Genomic DNA, 12,500 nt, shown 5'->3' with positions numbered 1-12,500 from the left:
CCGCAACATGTTCTTTTGAATTGATAATCAGGCTCGTTTATATGCGTTGTAACTTCATGTTGTGATTTGCATTGACCATTGGTTGGATTTGAGCATGCAGGGGACGGGATATGGGGCAGATCCGCGTGCGTAATCACTGTGGCAGCTGCTGGTAACGGGAATTGCGAAACTCAACTTCAATGGAAACGCCTACAAGTCGCAATTGTACATTGTCGAAGTTGTAGAAATATCGCAATTATTTTGCGAAAAACTGTAATGGAAACACAGCTTCTGTCTCTCTCTCTGTCTCTCTCCCTCTCTCTCTGTCTCCCTCCCCTCTCTCTGTCTCTCTGTCTCTCTGTCTCTCTCTCCCTCTCTCTCTCCCTCTCTCCCTCTCTCTCTCTGTCTCTCTCTCCCTCTCTCTCTCTCTCTCTCCCTCTCTCTGTCTCTCTCTCTGTCTCTCTGTCTCTCTCTCTGTCTCTCTGTCTCTCTCTCTCTCTGTCTCTCTCTCTGTCTCTCTGTCTCTCTCTCCCTCTCTCTCTCCCTCTCTCTCCCTCTCTCTCTGTCTCTCTCTTTGTCAATTCAATTCAGTTCAATTCAAAGGGGCTTAATTGGCATGAGAAACATAATTGCCAAAGCAAGCGTCAGATAAAATAATAAAAAGGGCAGTTAGAGATATAGAGGAATAAAGAAGTGTGTAAACAGCTGTGCAACATTGCAAGATTGTAGTCAAATATAATATCCTATCATATATCATATAATGCACATAAGAGTAGGTCAAATTAACTTAAAAGGGACAAAGAGAGAAATTCTGCAATCAGCCGATGGCATATTTGGGGTCAAAACTCAAAACCGGCCGATACAGATTGCGTGCCGATCGATCGGTGTTGTATACAATTAAAGTTCCATTGGTTCATTTAATAATCAATAAGCTACAATTGCATAATGCATAATTAATGGTATGAGTTATTAGTCATAAATGCATATTTGGACAGGCAGACACATCAAGGAGGAGATTTCTCCCCTTTGCTCTGGCCTTCAGAAAACTCAGTGTGACAAAGACCCTGAGACAGGAAGGCTTTGCTGAGAAACACAGGCTCCAAGGCTCCAAGTCAGAGTATTCACCCCTCCTCTTTCCCTGCCTTACACTATCAGAATCCATGTCAACTGTCAGACTTGACTGAATATTTGGAGCTCTGTACATTATGTATGACATCATCATGTGTACATTGAGATTCAGTCCTCTGACAATAGAGTTTATCAGAGTTTTATTTCTTTAAATATATTTTCATAAAACATCTTTCTGGCTCTTGGCTTAATTTAATTTGATATCAATATTGGCTGAACATAATGTTTATATAGCGGATGAGGAATGGTGAAATCCATTCTACAACAATCGGAGCACCTCTACTTTTTTGGCCAATATTTGTATTTAAATGTTTCTTGAACATACAAACAGGACAGACGAACAGGCTCAGACACAGGGAAAGAAAGAAAGAAAGAAAGAAAGAAAGAAAGAAAGAAAGAAAGAAAGAAAGAAAGAAAGAAAGAAAGAAAGAAAAAAACAAAAAAGGAAAAAACAAACAATAAATACATACAGTATATATTTGAATGACACCGTAGTGCTACCAGCCACATAAGGTGTCCATGTGCTTGTAAGAGATATTATCCATGGGATCTCACGCAAGGGATCCATGAGAAACCATCCAGGAGAGTCACCTGTCGCCCCTAATCTCATCGAGGTCGGCTAGAAACGGATCCCAGACAGCCGGAAACTTCTCGACTGAGTTGGTCCACAGGAACTTGAGTCTCTCCATCCGTATAACACAAGTCATGTCCGTCAACCACAATTGAAAAGAAGGTGACTTCCATTCCTTCAGAATGAGTTTTTTTGGCAACAGTTGTCCCCTGTGTCAGAGATTGTTGCACAGCTGTAGGGACGTTCAGAGAAGACTCAGAGCAGCCGAAGATGGCGAGTTCTGTCTCCGGTTGGAGGGTCATCTTGTACCGTAGGCTTTAGAGTACCAGTCAAATATTTTGGCCCAGAAACCCATTAATGAACCAGAACCAGAAGCCATGAGATAGTGACCTCTGACACTTGACACCTGTCGCCTCATATATGTGAGGCTACATCTTCATTAGCGCGTTTGTAAAAACACCGTAGTTAAAGCCTTCCCAGTCTACACATAGAGCAGGCTCCATATTAGCTCATGCAAGACACATGCTACTTGACGCTTCACATACACTGGGCATGCGCATGCCTCAATGTGTAGTACTGGAGTCCACATCGAGAGGGCAGCAACAATGCCTACGGCCAAGGCAAAGAAGAAGAAGAAGATGTCCCACAATGCTACACTCTAAACAATAGAGGTAGTGTGGACAATAGATGCTACAGTCAAAACAATAGAGGTAGTGTGGACAATAGATGCTACAGTCAAAACAATAGAGGTAGTGTGGACAATAGATGCTACAGTCAAAACAATAGAGGTAATGTGGACAATAGATGCAAACGAAGTGCAGATCCCGAAAGAACGGCATGAAACAACAATGACACAATGACTCATATGAAAGGGTAACTCTGGGGAATGTCCAGACCTGATTCAACAGACATAGTCCAGAGTTCATGTCTGAAGTTACTAGAGAGAAACAGAGAGAGAGAGACAGAGAGAGAGAGAGAGAGAGAGAGAGAGAGACAGAGCAGCTGCTTCACACACGGCATCAAATAGCATCAGAACATGCTACACACACACATACACACACACACACACACACACACACACACACACACACACACACACACACACACACTATATGTGCAACATGGGAAGCAGCAGGTAATGTGATATTAGTGATGAGAGTGAGAGACACATAGTAACAACACACACGTTTTATGACCTGTGTGAGTGTTAGAGAGAGAGAGAGAGAGAGAGAGAGAGAGAAAGTAGAGCTGCCACAGGCAAGTACAATTTTTGATTTGTCTTGTGGTTTGGGTAATGCTTACTTGTGCATGAGTGAGCATTAAATTATTATACAGAGTATCTAGGAAGTCAAAGAGCTACAGTATAGATGACAGAGCTTTATCTAGGAAGTGAAATAACTACAGTATAGATGACAGAGCTTTATCTAGGAAGTCAAATAGCTACAGTATAGATGACAGAGCTGTATTTAGGAAGTCAAATAGCTACAGTATAGATGACAGAGCTTTATCTAGGAACTCAAATAGCTACAGTATAGATGACAGAGCTTTATCTAGGAAGTCAAAGAGCTACAGTATAGATGACAGAGCTTTATCTAGGAAGTCAAAGAGCTACAGTATAGATGACAGAGCTTTATCTAGGAAGTCAAATAGCTACAGTATAGATGACAGAGCTTTATCTAGGAAGTCAAATAGCTACAGTATAGATGACAGAGCTTTATCTAGGAAGTCAAAGAGCTACAGTATAGATGACAGAGCTGTATCTAGGAAGTCAAAGAGCTACAGTATAGATGACAGAGCTTTATCTAGGAAGTCAAATAGCTACAGTATAGATGACAGAGCTTTATCTAGGAAGTCAAAGAGCTACAGTATAGATGACAGAGCTTTATCTAGGAAGTCAAATAGCTACAGTATAGATGACAGAGCTGTATCTAGGAAGTCAAAGAGCTACAGTATAGATGACAGAGCTGTATCTAGGAAGTCAAATAGCTACAGTATAGATGACAGAGCTTTATCTAGGAAGTCAAATAGCTACAGTATAGATGACAGAGCTTTATCTAGGAAGTCAAAGAGCTACAGTATAGATGACAGAGCTTTATCTAGGAAGTCAAATAGCTACAGTAGATGACAGAGCTGTATTTAGGAAGTCAAATAGCTACAGTATAGATGACAGAGCTTTATCTAGGAACTCAAATAGCTACAGTATAGATGACAGAGCTTTATCTAGGAAGTCAAAGAGCTACAGTATAGATGACAGAGCTTTATCTAGGAAGTCAAAGAGCTACAGTATAGATGACAGAGCTTTATCTAGGAAGTCAAATAGCTACAGTATAGATGACAGAGCTTTATCTAGGAAGTCAAATAGCTACAGTATAGATGACAGAGCTTTATGTAGGAAGTCAAAGAGCTACAGTATAGATGACAGAGCTGTATCTAGGAAGTCAAAGAGCTACAGTATAGATGACAGAGCTTTATCTAGGAAGTCAAATAGCTACAGTATAGATGACAGAGCTTTATCTAGGAAGTCAAAGAGCTACAGTATAGATGACAGAGCTTTATCTAGGAAGTCAAATAGCTACAGTATAGATGACAGAGCTGTATCTAGGAAGTCAAAGAGCTACAGTATAGATGACAGAGCTGTATCTAGGAAGTCAAATAGCTACAGTATAGATGACAGAGCTTTATCTAGGAAGTCAAATAGCTACAGTATAGATGACAGAGCTTTATCTAGGAAGTCAAAGAGCTACAGTATAGATGACAGAGCTTTATCTAGGAAGTCAAATAGCTACAGTATAGATGACAGAGCTTTATCTAGGAAGTCAAATAGCTACAGTATAGATGACAGAGCTGTATCTAGGAAGTCAAAGAGCTACAGTATAGATGACAGAGCTTTATCTAGGAAGTCAAAGAGCTACAGTATAGATGACAGAGCTTTATCTAGGAAGTCAAAGAGCTACAGTATAGATGACAGAGCTTTATCTAGGAAGTCAAATAGCTACAGTATAGATGACAGAGCTTTATCTAGGAACTCAAATAGCTACAGTATAGATGACAGAGCTTTATCTAGGAAGTCAAAGAGCTACAGTATAGATGACAGAGCTTTATCTAGGAAGTGAAATAACTACAGTATAGATGACAGAGCTTTATCTAGGAAGTCAAAGAGCTACAGTATAGATGACAGAGCTTTATCTAGGAAGTCAAAGAGCTACAGTATAGATGACAGAGCTTTATCTAGGAAGTCAAATAGCTACAGTATAGATGACAGAGCTTTATCTAGGAACTCAAATAGCTACAGTATACAGTATTTCCCACAGGATTTTGAGTATTTGTGGGGGTGGGACCGCAGACCCCCTAGGGGGGTGTGGGCGCATGCCCCCCCGCGTGATTTTTTTAAACATTTTAAAGTAAAATGCATGAATTTGGTGTACTTTGAGAAAGCTTAAGAGCAAAATTAAAAGGCTAGATCTATGAAGAACATGTCATCATTACTGTGCTGTGGGTTTACAATTACAAACTAAATTTCTCCCTATAGGTCAGGGATACTCAACTTGCTTTGCCACTTTCGTGAAATGATAGAAGGCGAGGGGCCAGTTAATAAACAAACAATATACATTTTTCTGTAGCGGATTGTAGGTTTTTGGGGTGTCAGCCGGAGTTAGGCTGACAATGTTGTGCACACCGGATAGTTAGTTAGGTTAAGTACATACATAAGTGCCTGGGTAGCGAGCAGATGGCGGTATTTGACAATTTAGCAGCTAAATCATAGATTATTGAAAGATATTCCATATTCCAGACTGAAATGCTATAACAGAAGTATTGGCCAGAATGACATGAACATTTATTGCATTTATTGGACACTTATTCAGCGGATATCTTGCATGATGCGTTCAGGTGCACTGTTAATTTTTTTTTTTTTTTTTTGGTCAACATCTTTTTGTGGCGGTCGAAATCCTTTTGTGGCGGCCCGCCACAAACTCCTTTATGTATGGGAAACACTGGTATAGATGACAGAGCTTTATCTAGGAACTCAAAGAGCTAGACGACAGCTTCACCAGAGATTTTCAATATTACTAGAGATACGGCACCGCAGGCTCCGCCAATTGTAAGAAATGGTACCAGCAAGTCTCCTAAATGGTCACCTCTCCCCTGAAGTGTTGTGAGAGAGAGAGCCTGGTGACGCGGGGTTAGTGCTGACCTAGCAAGCTAACTTGAAATAGAGATTGTGAGTTCCCAAACTCCACATAAACACAAAGCTGCCCCTTGTTAGCTCAATATAGTTGTAACTAAGATATTCAATTACAAAAATATTTTTTCCAACCACAGATTTAGCTACCACATCAACAACAAACTTCAGCTTTAGCTAATCGCTCCCTGTTAACATGAGCTCCTGTTGCAAACTCTTGCGAGACTGTGTTGCTGAGACAGAGACAGGTCACGGACAAAATACATTTTTCTCCTGATCTGTCTGTCTGAAAAATGCCATTTTAGTGTCAGAATTTTCAGAAGATATGTGGCTTCCGAAAATGGTCTGAATATTTAATGACTATGGGGGCGAAAGGATCTGTCATAATCTGAGATCACGTTCACTCCTCCCATTGACTCCAATAGACTCAGACCTGCCAAAAGTCTCCTAAGTGGGCGTGTCCGTGGGAAACCACGGGCAAAACCCACCTGACCAGACACGTGCAGAGGGGGGGTGCTAGGGGTGGCCAAGCATCTGCCCGTTTTCCCCTGATGCCCAAAGTGCTTTTTTTTCACAGTGAAGTGAAGGCATGCCCATCACCCTTCAAGAAGAACTTATAACAATAAATAACAATTTAGCAATAAATAAAATGTCCAGACAGTTTACATGTTGACCTTTCAACCGGAAGTTAAAGGTCCTATCCGTAAGTTCTAACTATTACTGACACCGGTGGCCGTTAAGAGTAACTGCAGGCAGCGTGTGAACGAGCTGACGCGCGGGCACCATACTCGCACGCGCACAAGCAGTTGCCTGGCAACAGCAGAGCTGTTGGTTGCTTTGTAACATTAACTCATCAAAGTCACTTGAAAACGGCAACCTGGACTATTTATCGGTCAGATCAGCCTCGAGATGCCCAGGAAGGATTCTGGATGAATTAGGGGACGTTATTGTGGCATGTTTGGTCGTGTTTTGGCTTGCATTGGCTGCGGGGAAATGGATAAGGATATTCACGTTAGCGTGAGCCAGGAACTACACTGCTTCCCCTGTATTATACGGTACCAGGTAATGCCTGGAGTTGACCAAACTGAACAGTCAAACAATGTTTTATAAGCATAACAGTAACGTTAGGCATATTTATGACTGTTACATTCATTATCCACACAATACGGTAACGTTATTAGTGGAGCTTGTGGTAATTTCTATAAATGTAAATCAATATTAGTTAGCCGCGATTAGCATCAAGCTAACATTATAATAATAGGCAGTCTCACTGCAGCTAACTGCAGTCAGAGCCTGCTCCCCCAGTACCGTCTAATGCCTGGCGTTGATGTGAGCTGGATGCGACCAAACTGAACAGTCAAACAATGTTCCATAAGCATAACAGTAGTAACGTTAGGCATATTTACGACTGTTACATTCATTATCAACAAAAGACGGTAATGTTATTAGTGGAGCTGGGTGGTAATTTTTATAAATGTAAATCTGTAAATCTATTAGTTAGCCGCGATTAGCATCAAGCTAAGGTTATAATGTGTAGTCTCACTGCAGCCAGAGCCTTCTCCTCCGGTACCGTCTACTACCTGGAATTGACCAATCTGAAGTCAGTCAAACAATGTTCCATAAGCATAACAGTAACGTTAGGCATATTTGTGACTGTTAGATTAATTATCAACACAAGACGGTAACGTTATTAGTGGAGCTGGGTGGTAATTTCTATAAATGTAAATGTGTAAATCAATATTAGTTAGCCGCGATTAGCATCAAGCTAACGTTATAATAATGTGCAGTCTCATTGCAGCTAACTGCAGGCAGAGCCTGCTCCCCGGGTACCGTCTAATGCCTGGAGTTGACCAAACTGAACAGTCAAACAATGTTCCATAAGCATAACAGTAACGTTAGGCATATTTATGACCGTTACATTCATTATCAACACAAGACGGTTATTAGTGGAGCTGGGTGGTCATTTCTTCCGTGGCCTTGATTTGAACTGACGTACTTCACTTTCTAACTCTTTTCTCTTTTGAACTTCTAATTGAAAATATTTGACTGTGGGTTTTATGATTCTATAAAGCACTTTGAATTGCCTCAGTGTAGGAGGTGCTGTACAAATTACTATTACACCAAGGTTTATTGTCCACAGAGTGGAAATGTGTCTGCGTTCCACCAGAGAAGACATGTCCTAAAAACATAAAACACAACATCAAAACATATAAGACAATACATCATCTCCACATACACATTCATAATAAATACACATTAAGTCAAGTTTACAATTAAATGAAGCTGCCTTGTCTTTTGTGTGCGTGTGTGTGTGTGTGTGTGTGTGTGTGTGTGTGTGTGTGTGTGTGTGCGTGTGTGCGTGTGTGCAGGTTAACAACCATGCCTTCATAACTCCATTAACATGACTCTCTACTCACCCTCCCTCTCTTCAGTTTGTGACCGCAAACAGGAAATGGAAATGTAGGATGGAATGTAACACACACACTCAAGTCTCTCTAGCTCTCTCTCTCTCTTGCTCACTCACTCACTCACTCTCACACACACACACACACACACACACACACACACACACACACACACACACACACACACACACACACACACACACACACACACACACACACACACATAAAGCCATTACACTCATCTATTGGGTGGTGTTTCTGTGGTTACTGTAAACTCACTAACAGTAAGAATCATAACACGGTGTGTGTGTGTGTGTGTGTGTGTGTGTGTCTGTTCGTGTCATGACCTTTGACCTTTAAACACAGACAGGAAGTACACGCTAAAACACGCTTACTGGTTACCATGGAGACAGCTTTTACATGTGGAGGCAGAGCTCTAGGCTGCTTCACACACACACACACACACACACACACACACACACACACACACACACACACACACACACAGTGTGTGATGGATGTGTGGGACAATGAGAGCTGATACCCTTCTCTAACCCTCACACACATGATTGATAACCGTGTGTGTGTGTGTGTGTGTGTGTGTGTGTGTGTGTGTGTGTGTGTGTGTGTGTGTGTGTGTGCGTGTGTGTAGACAGGGAGTGTTGAAGGAGTCTAGCTGTAGCAGAGAGAGATCTAAGGCTGTGTGTCCACATAGCTTCTTTTCCTGAGTCCAGCATCTATTTTCACTTGTTTCCAATGAGGAGAGAGTGTATGAGGAGAGAGTGTATGAGGAGAGAGTGTATGAGGAGAGAGTGTATGAGGAGAGAGTGTATGAGGACAGAGTGTATGAGGAGAGAGTGTATGAGGAGAGAGTGTATGAGGAGAGAGTGTATGAGGACAGAGTGTATGAGGAGAGAGTGTATGAGTATGAGGAGAGAGTGTATGAGGAGAGAGTGTATGAGGAGAGAGTGTATGAGGACAGAGTGTATGAGGACAGAGTGTATGAGGAGAGAGTGTATGAGGACAGAGTGTATGAGGACAGAGTGTATGAGGACAGAGTGTATGAGGAGAGAGTGTATGAGGAGAGAGCGTATGAGGAGAGAGTGTATGAGGAGAGAGTGTATGAGGACAGAGTGTATGAGGAGAGAGTGTATGAGGAGAGAGTGTTTGAGGAGAGAGTATATGAGGAGAGAGTGTATGAGGAGAGAGTGTATGAGGACAGAGTGTATGAGGAGAGAGTGTATGAGGAGAGAGTGTATGAGGAGAGAGTGTATGAGGACAGAGTGTATGAGGACAGAGTGTATGAGGAGAGAGTGTATGAGGAGAGAGTGTATGAGGAGAGAGCGTATGGCGGAGAGAGTGTATGAGGAGAGAGCGTATGAGTATTGATGTCATATGGAGGAAACCCCAGGGGAGCATTGGAGATAACATGCAGACTCCACACAGAAAGGCATTTTTCACCAGATAACATCAGGCACCGGAGGCATGGGGAGACATACCCCCGGTGCCAACAGCGCCCCCAGGTGGGAATCGAACTCACGACCTTCTTGCTGTGAGGCAAGTGCAACGTTTAGGACAGCTTTTTATGACACAACCGTGTTTACTGAGCTCATCAATCAAGTGAGAAGTAGGCTGATTGTCCCATTGACTTCTATACAATCTGACTACTTTTTGGAGCCTTTGGAGTCGCCCCCTGCTGGGGCATTAGTGCATTTGTGTGTGTGTGTGTGTGTGTGTGTGTGCGCGTGTGTGTGTGTGTGTGTATCTGATAACATTTAGCTGAGCGCTGGTGGGCCGGATTACCCACAATCCACCACTCCACTGTAATCTATTAACTCTCAGCCAATCCCAACGGAGCACAGATCTACTGACACACACACACACACACATGCACACACATACACACGAAGAAATACACACAAAGCAAGAAAGAGCAACACACGCAGTCACTGACAATATACACAAATAAAAACGAAAAAAGAGGTAAAGAAAAAGGAGTTCAAAGAAACACACAGGCGTAGACAAACAAATGTGTGTGTACACACACACACACACACACACACATGAACACACAGAGAGGCGTAGCTTATGATCAGGCACGGCCGTAGGGGGCTCCCGAGGGCTGACAACACTCCACAGCAGTGACGCCCCCCCCCCCTCCTCCCCCCACCAACCAATAGACGATTTGCAATGACAGTGAAAACCGCCTAAAGGGGCCCAACAAACTCTAGAATGGCCACTGTACACTCACACACAATGTTTGGCCCTGCATATGGACACACAGATAGTACAAATATGCATAAACACGCATAAACACACACACACACACACACACACACACACACACACACACACACACACACACACACACACACAGTGCTGTATAAACATGGTAGCTATTAGTGAGCTGGCAGAGTTACTGGCTGGAGCGTCTCTCTCTTTCTCTCTCTTTCTCTCTCTCTCTCTCTCTGTCTCTCATTCTCTCTCCCCCTCTCTCTCTCTCTGAAGTATGCAGGACTGAATGAAAACATCTGGACCTGATTAAGAAAATGAGTCTTCTCTCTCTGTGGTTTTCAATCTAATACTCTCTCTCTCTCTCTCTCGCTCGCTGTGTGTGTGTGTGTGTGCATGTTACTCTCTCTATCCATCTCTCTCTGCCCCTACTCTCTCTCTCACACACAAACACACACACACACACAGAGTCTTCTTGTTCAGTATTTCCCAACACCGAGTGACCACGAGCATGTTAACTACCCTACACACACACACACACACACACACACACACACACGCTCGTGCACACACACACGCACGGTGGTGCTCTTTACTTAGCAATGGAAACAGAAGAGAATATGAATGGTAGTCGTCAGTGTTGGGGAAAGCTACTTTTGAAACTAACCAGTTGCTTTACTTCATTACTTGCCTTATTAAATAGCCGACAAGCTAACATAGCCGACAAGCTAACATAGCCGACAAGCTAACATAGCCGACAAGCTAACATAGCCGACTGTTGTCTACAGAAAACAGCCAGCAGCTTTCAGTCAGTTGGTCTGTTATTCTGACTGTATCAAAATATGGACAGAGTCAGCGTGACATTACCCAGTGGTTCTGAACCTTAGAGTAAGGGCTTTCCATTCGCTCAGACTGAAATAGTCGGAGCCAATGGCAGAGCTCATCCCTGCAGCCATGCTTAGAGTGAGTCAGACTACTGAAAGTCAAAAACCACTCTTTGATTATCAAGTTTTCCTTTATGAGTCAATCCACCAGGAGGCGTTTTCTGGAGCTCTATGGCTCTGGCCACTATGAGGCCATTTACACCTGGCGTTAACATGCGTTTTCTGCAATCTGATTGTAATCAGATTGTAATCAGATTGCATAAATGGTTGTCCTCTCAATCCGCATAAAGTTGCTGTATCCAGATTGAGAGGACACATTGCATTTACACGTGTGTTCAATGTGTACACAATGCATCCCTGACCACCTCCGGAGGTGGTTCGGCCGATCAGATTGCAATCCTTCTTCAATGCGTTTTGGGGGTGTTTACACCTGGCATTTCAAGTGATAAAACACAATCTGATTACAAATCTGATGACAGAAAACACATGTTAGCTCCAGGTGTATATGGCCTCTATAACTCTGAGCCTGGGCTCGCTCCTGAACACAACCACACGTCACAGAAGTAAAAGCAGGAAGAAAAAACCTTCAAAATGCTTGGAAGAACTGCATAGGGCCTATGATGCAGTTCTTCCATCCAGTACATCCATGCCGTCACCATCTTGGGGTTCTTGCACAGCTCGCGCACGACTGGGGGTTTCACAGAGCCGCAGCTCCACCTGCTATTGGTCTGTGCTCGGTGACCTGTGCAATCACTGGACAGATGACCTGTCAATCACCCCCAAAATATAGTCACTATTTTCTATTTTACTCTAAACGAGCAAGTTATATAAAAATCCACCCCCACGGGTAAAATGAGCTAAACCGTGTTTTGAACGTGGCTGCTTAATCCTGTTGTAAAGTTGGGCACTTTAACATGGGGGAGAATGGGGAATGGAGCCAGCCTCAAGTGGCCATTCAGGGAACTGCCGTTTTTTTGTACTTGTGCATAGGCTTCATCTGTCCAATTCCAAATTTGCCTCTCATAAAAAGAAGACGTTTAGATTGGTTCTTGTAACACTGTGCAGTCAGACTTCAGGACCTGGCAGACTACCAGGCCAGATCCCCACCCAGTGCCCACAAC

The 12,500-nt window shown here is 42.9% G+C and overlaps 1 protein-coding gene across 1 annotated transcript in view; it reads right to left on the bottom strand.

Moving 5' to 3' along the window:
• The window catches only part of LOC310798616 (receptor-type tyrosine-protein phosphatase mu-like), a gene marked incomplete at both ends in the record, with an annotated part of 303,831 nt that overhangs the window by 290,325 nt on the left and 1,006 nt on the right, over window positions 1–12,500 (bottom strand). The gene's annotated exons all lie outside the window — the stretch shown is intronic.

This window comes from Poromitra crassiceps (genome assembly GCF_964638095.1).
Source record: "Poromitra crassiceps genome assembly, chromosome: 2".
NCBI lineage: Eukaryota > Metazoa > Chordata > Actinopteri > Beryciformes > Melamphaidae > Poromitra > Poromitra crassiceps.
This window is presented reverse-complemented; position numbering and strand designations above follow the sequence as displayed.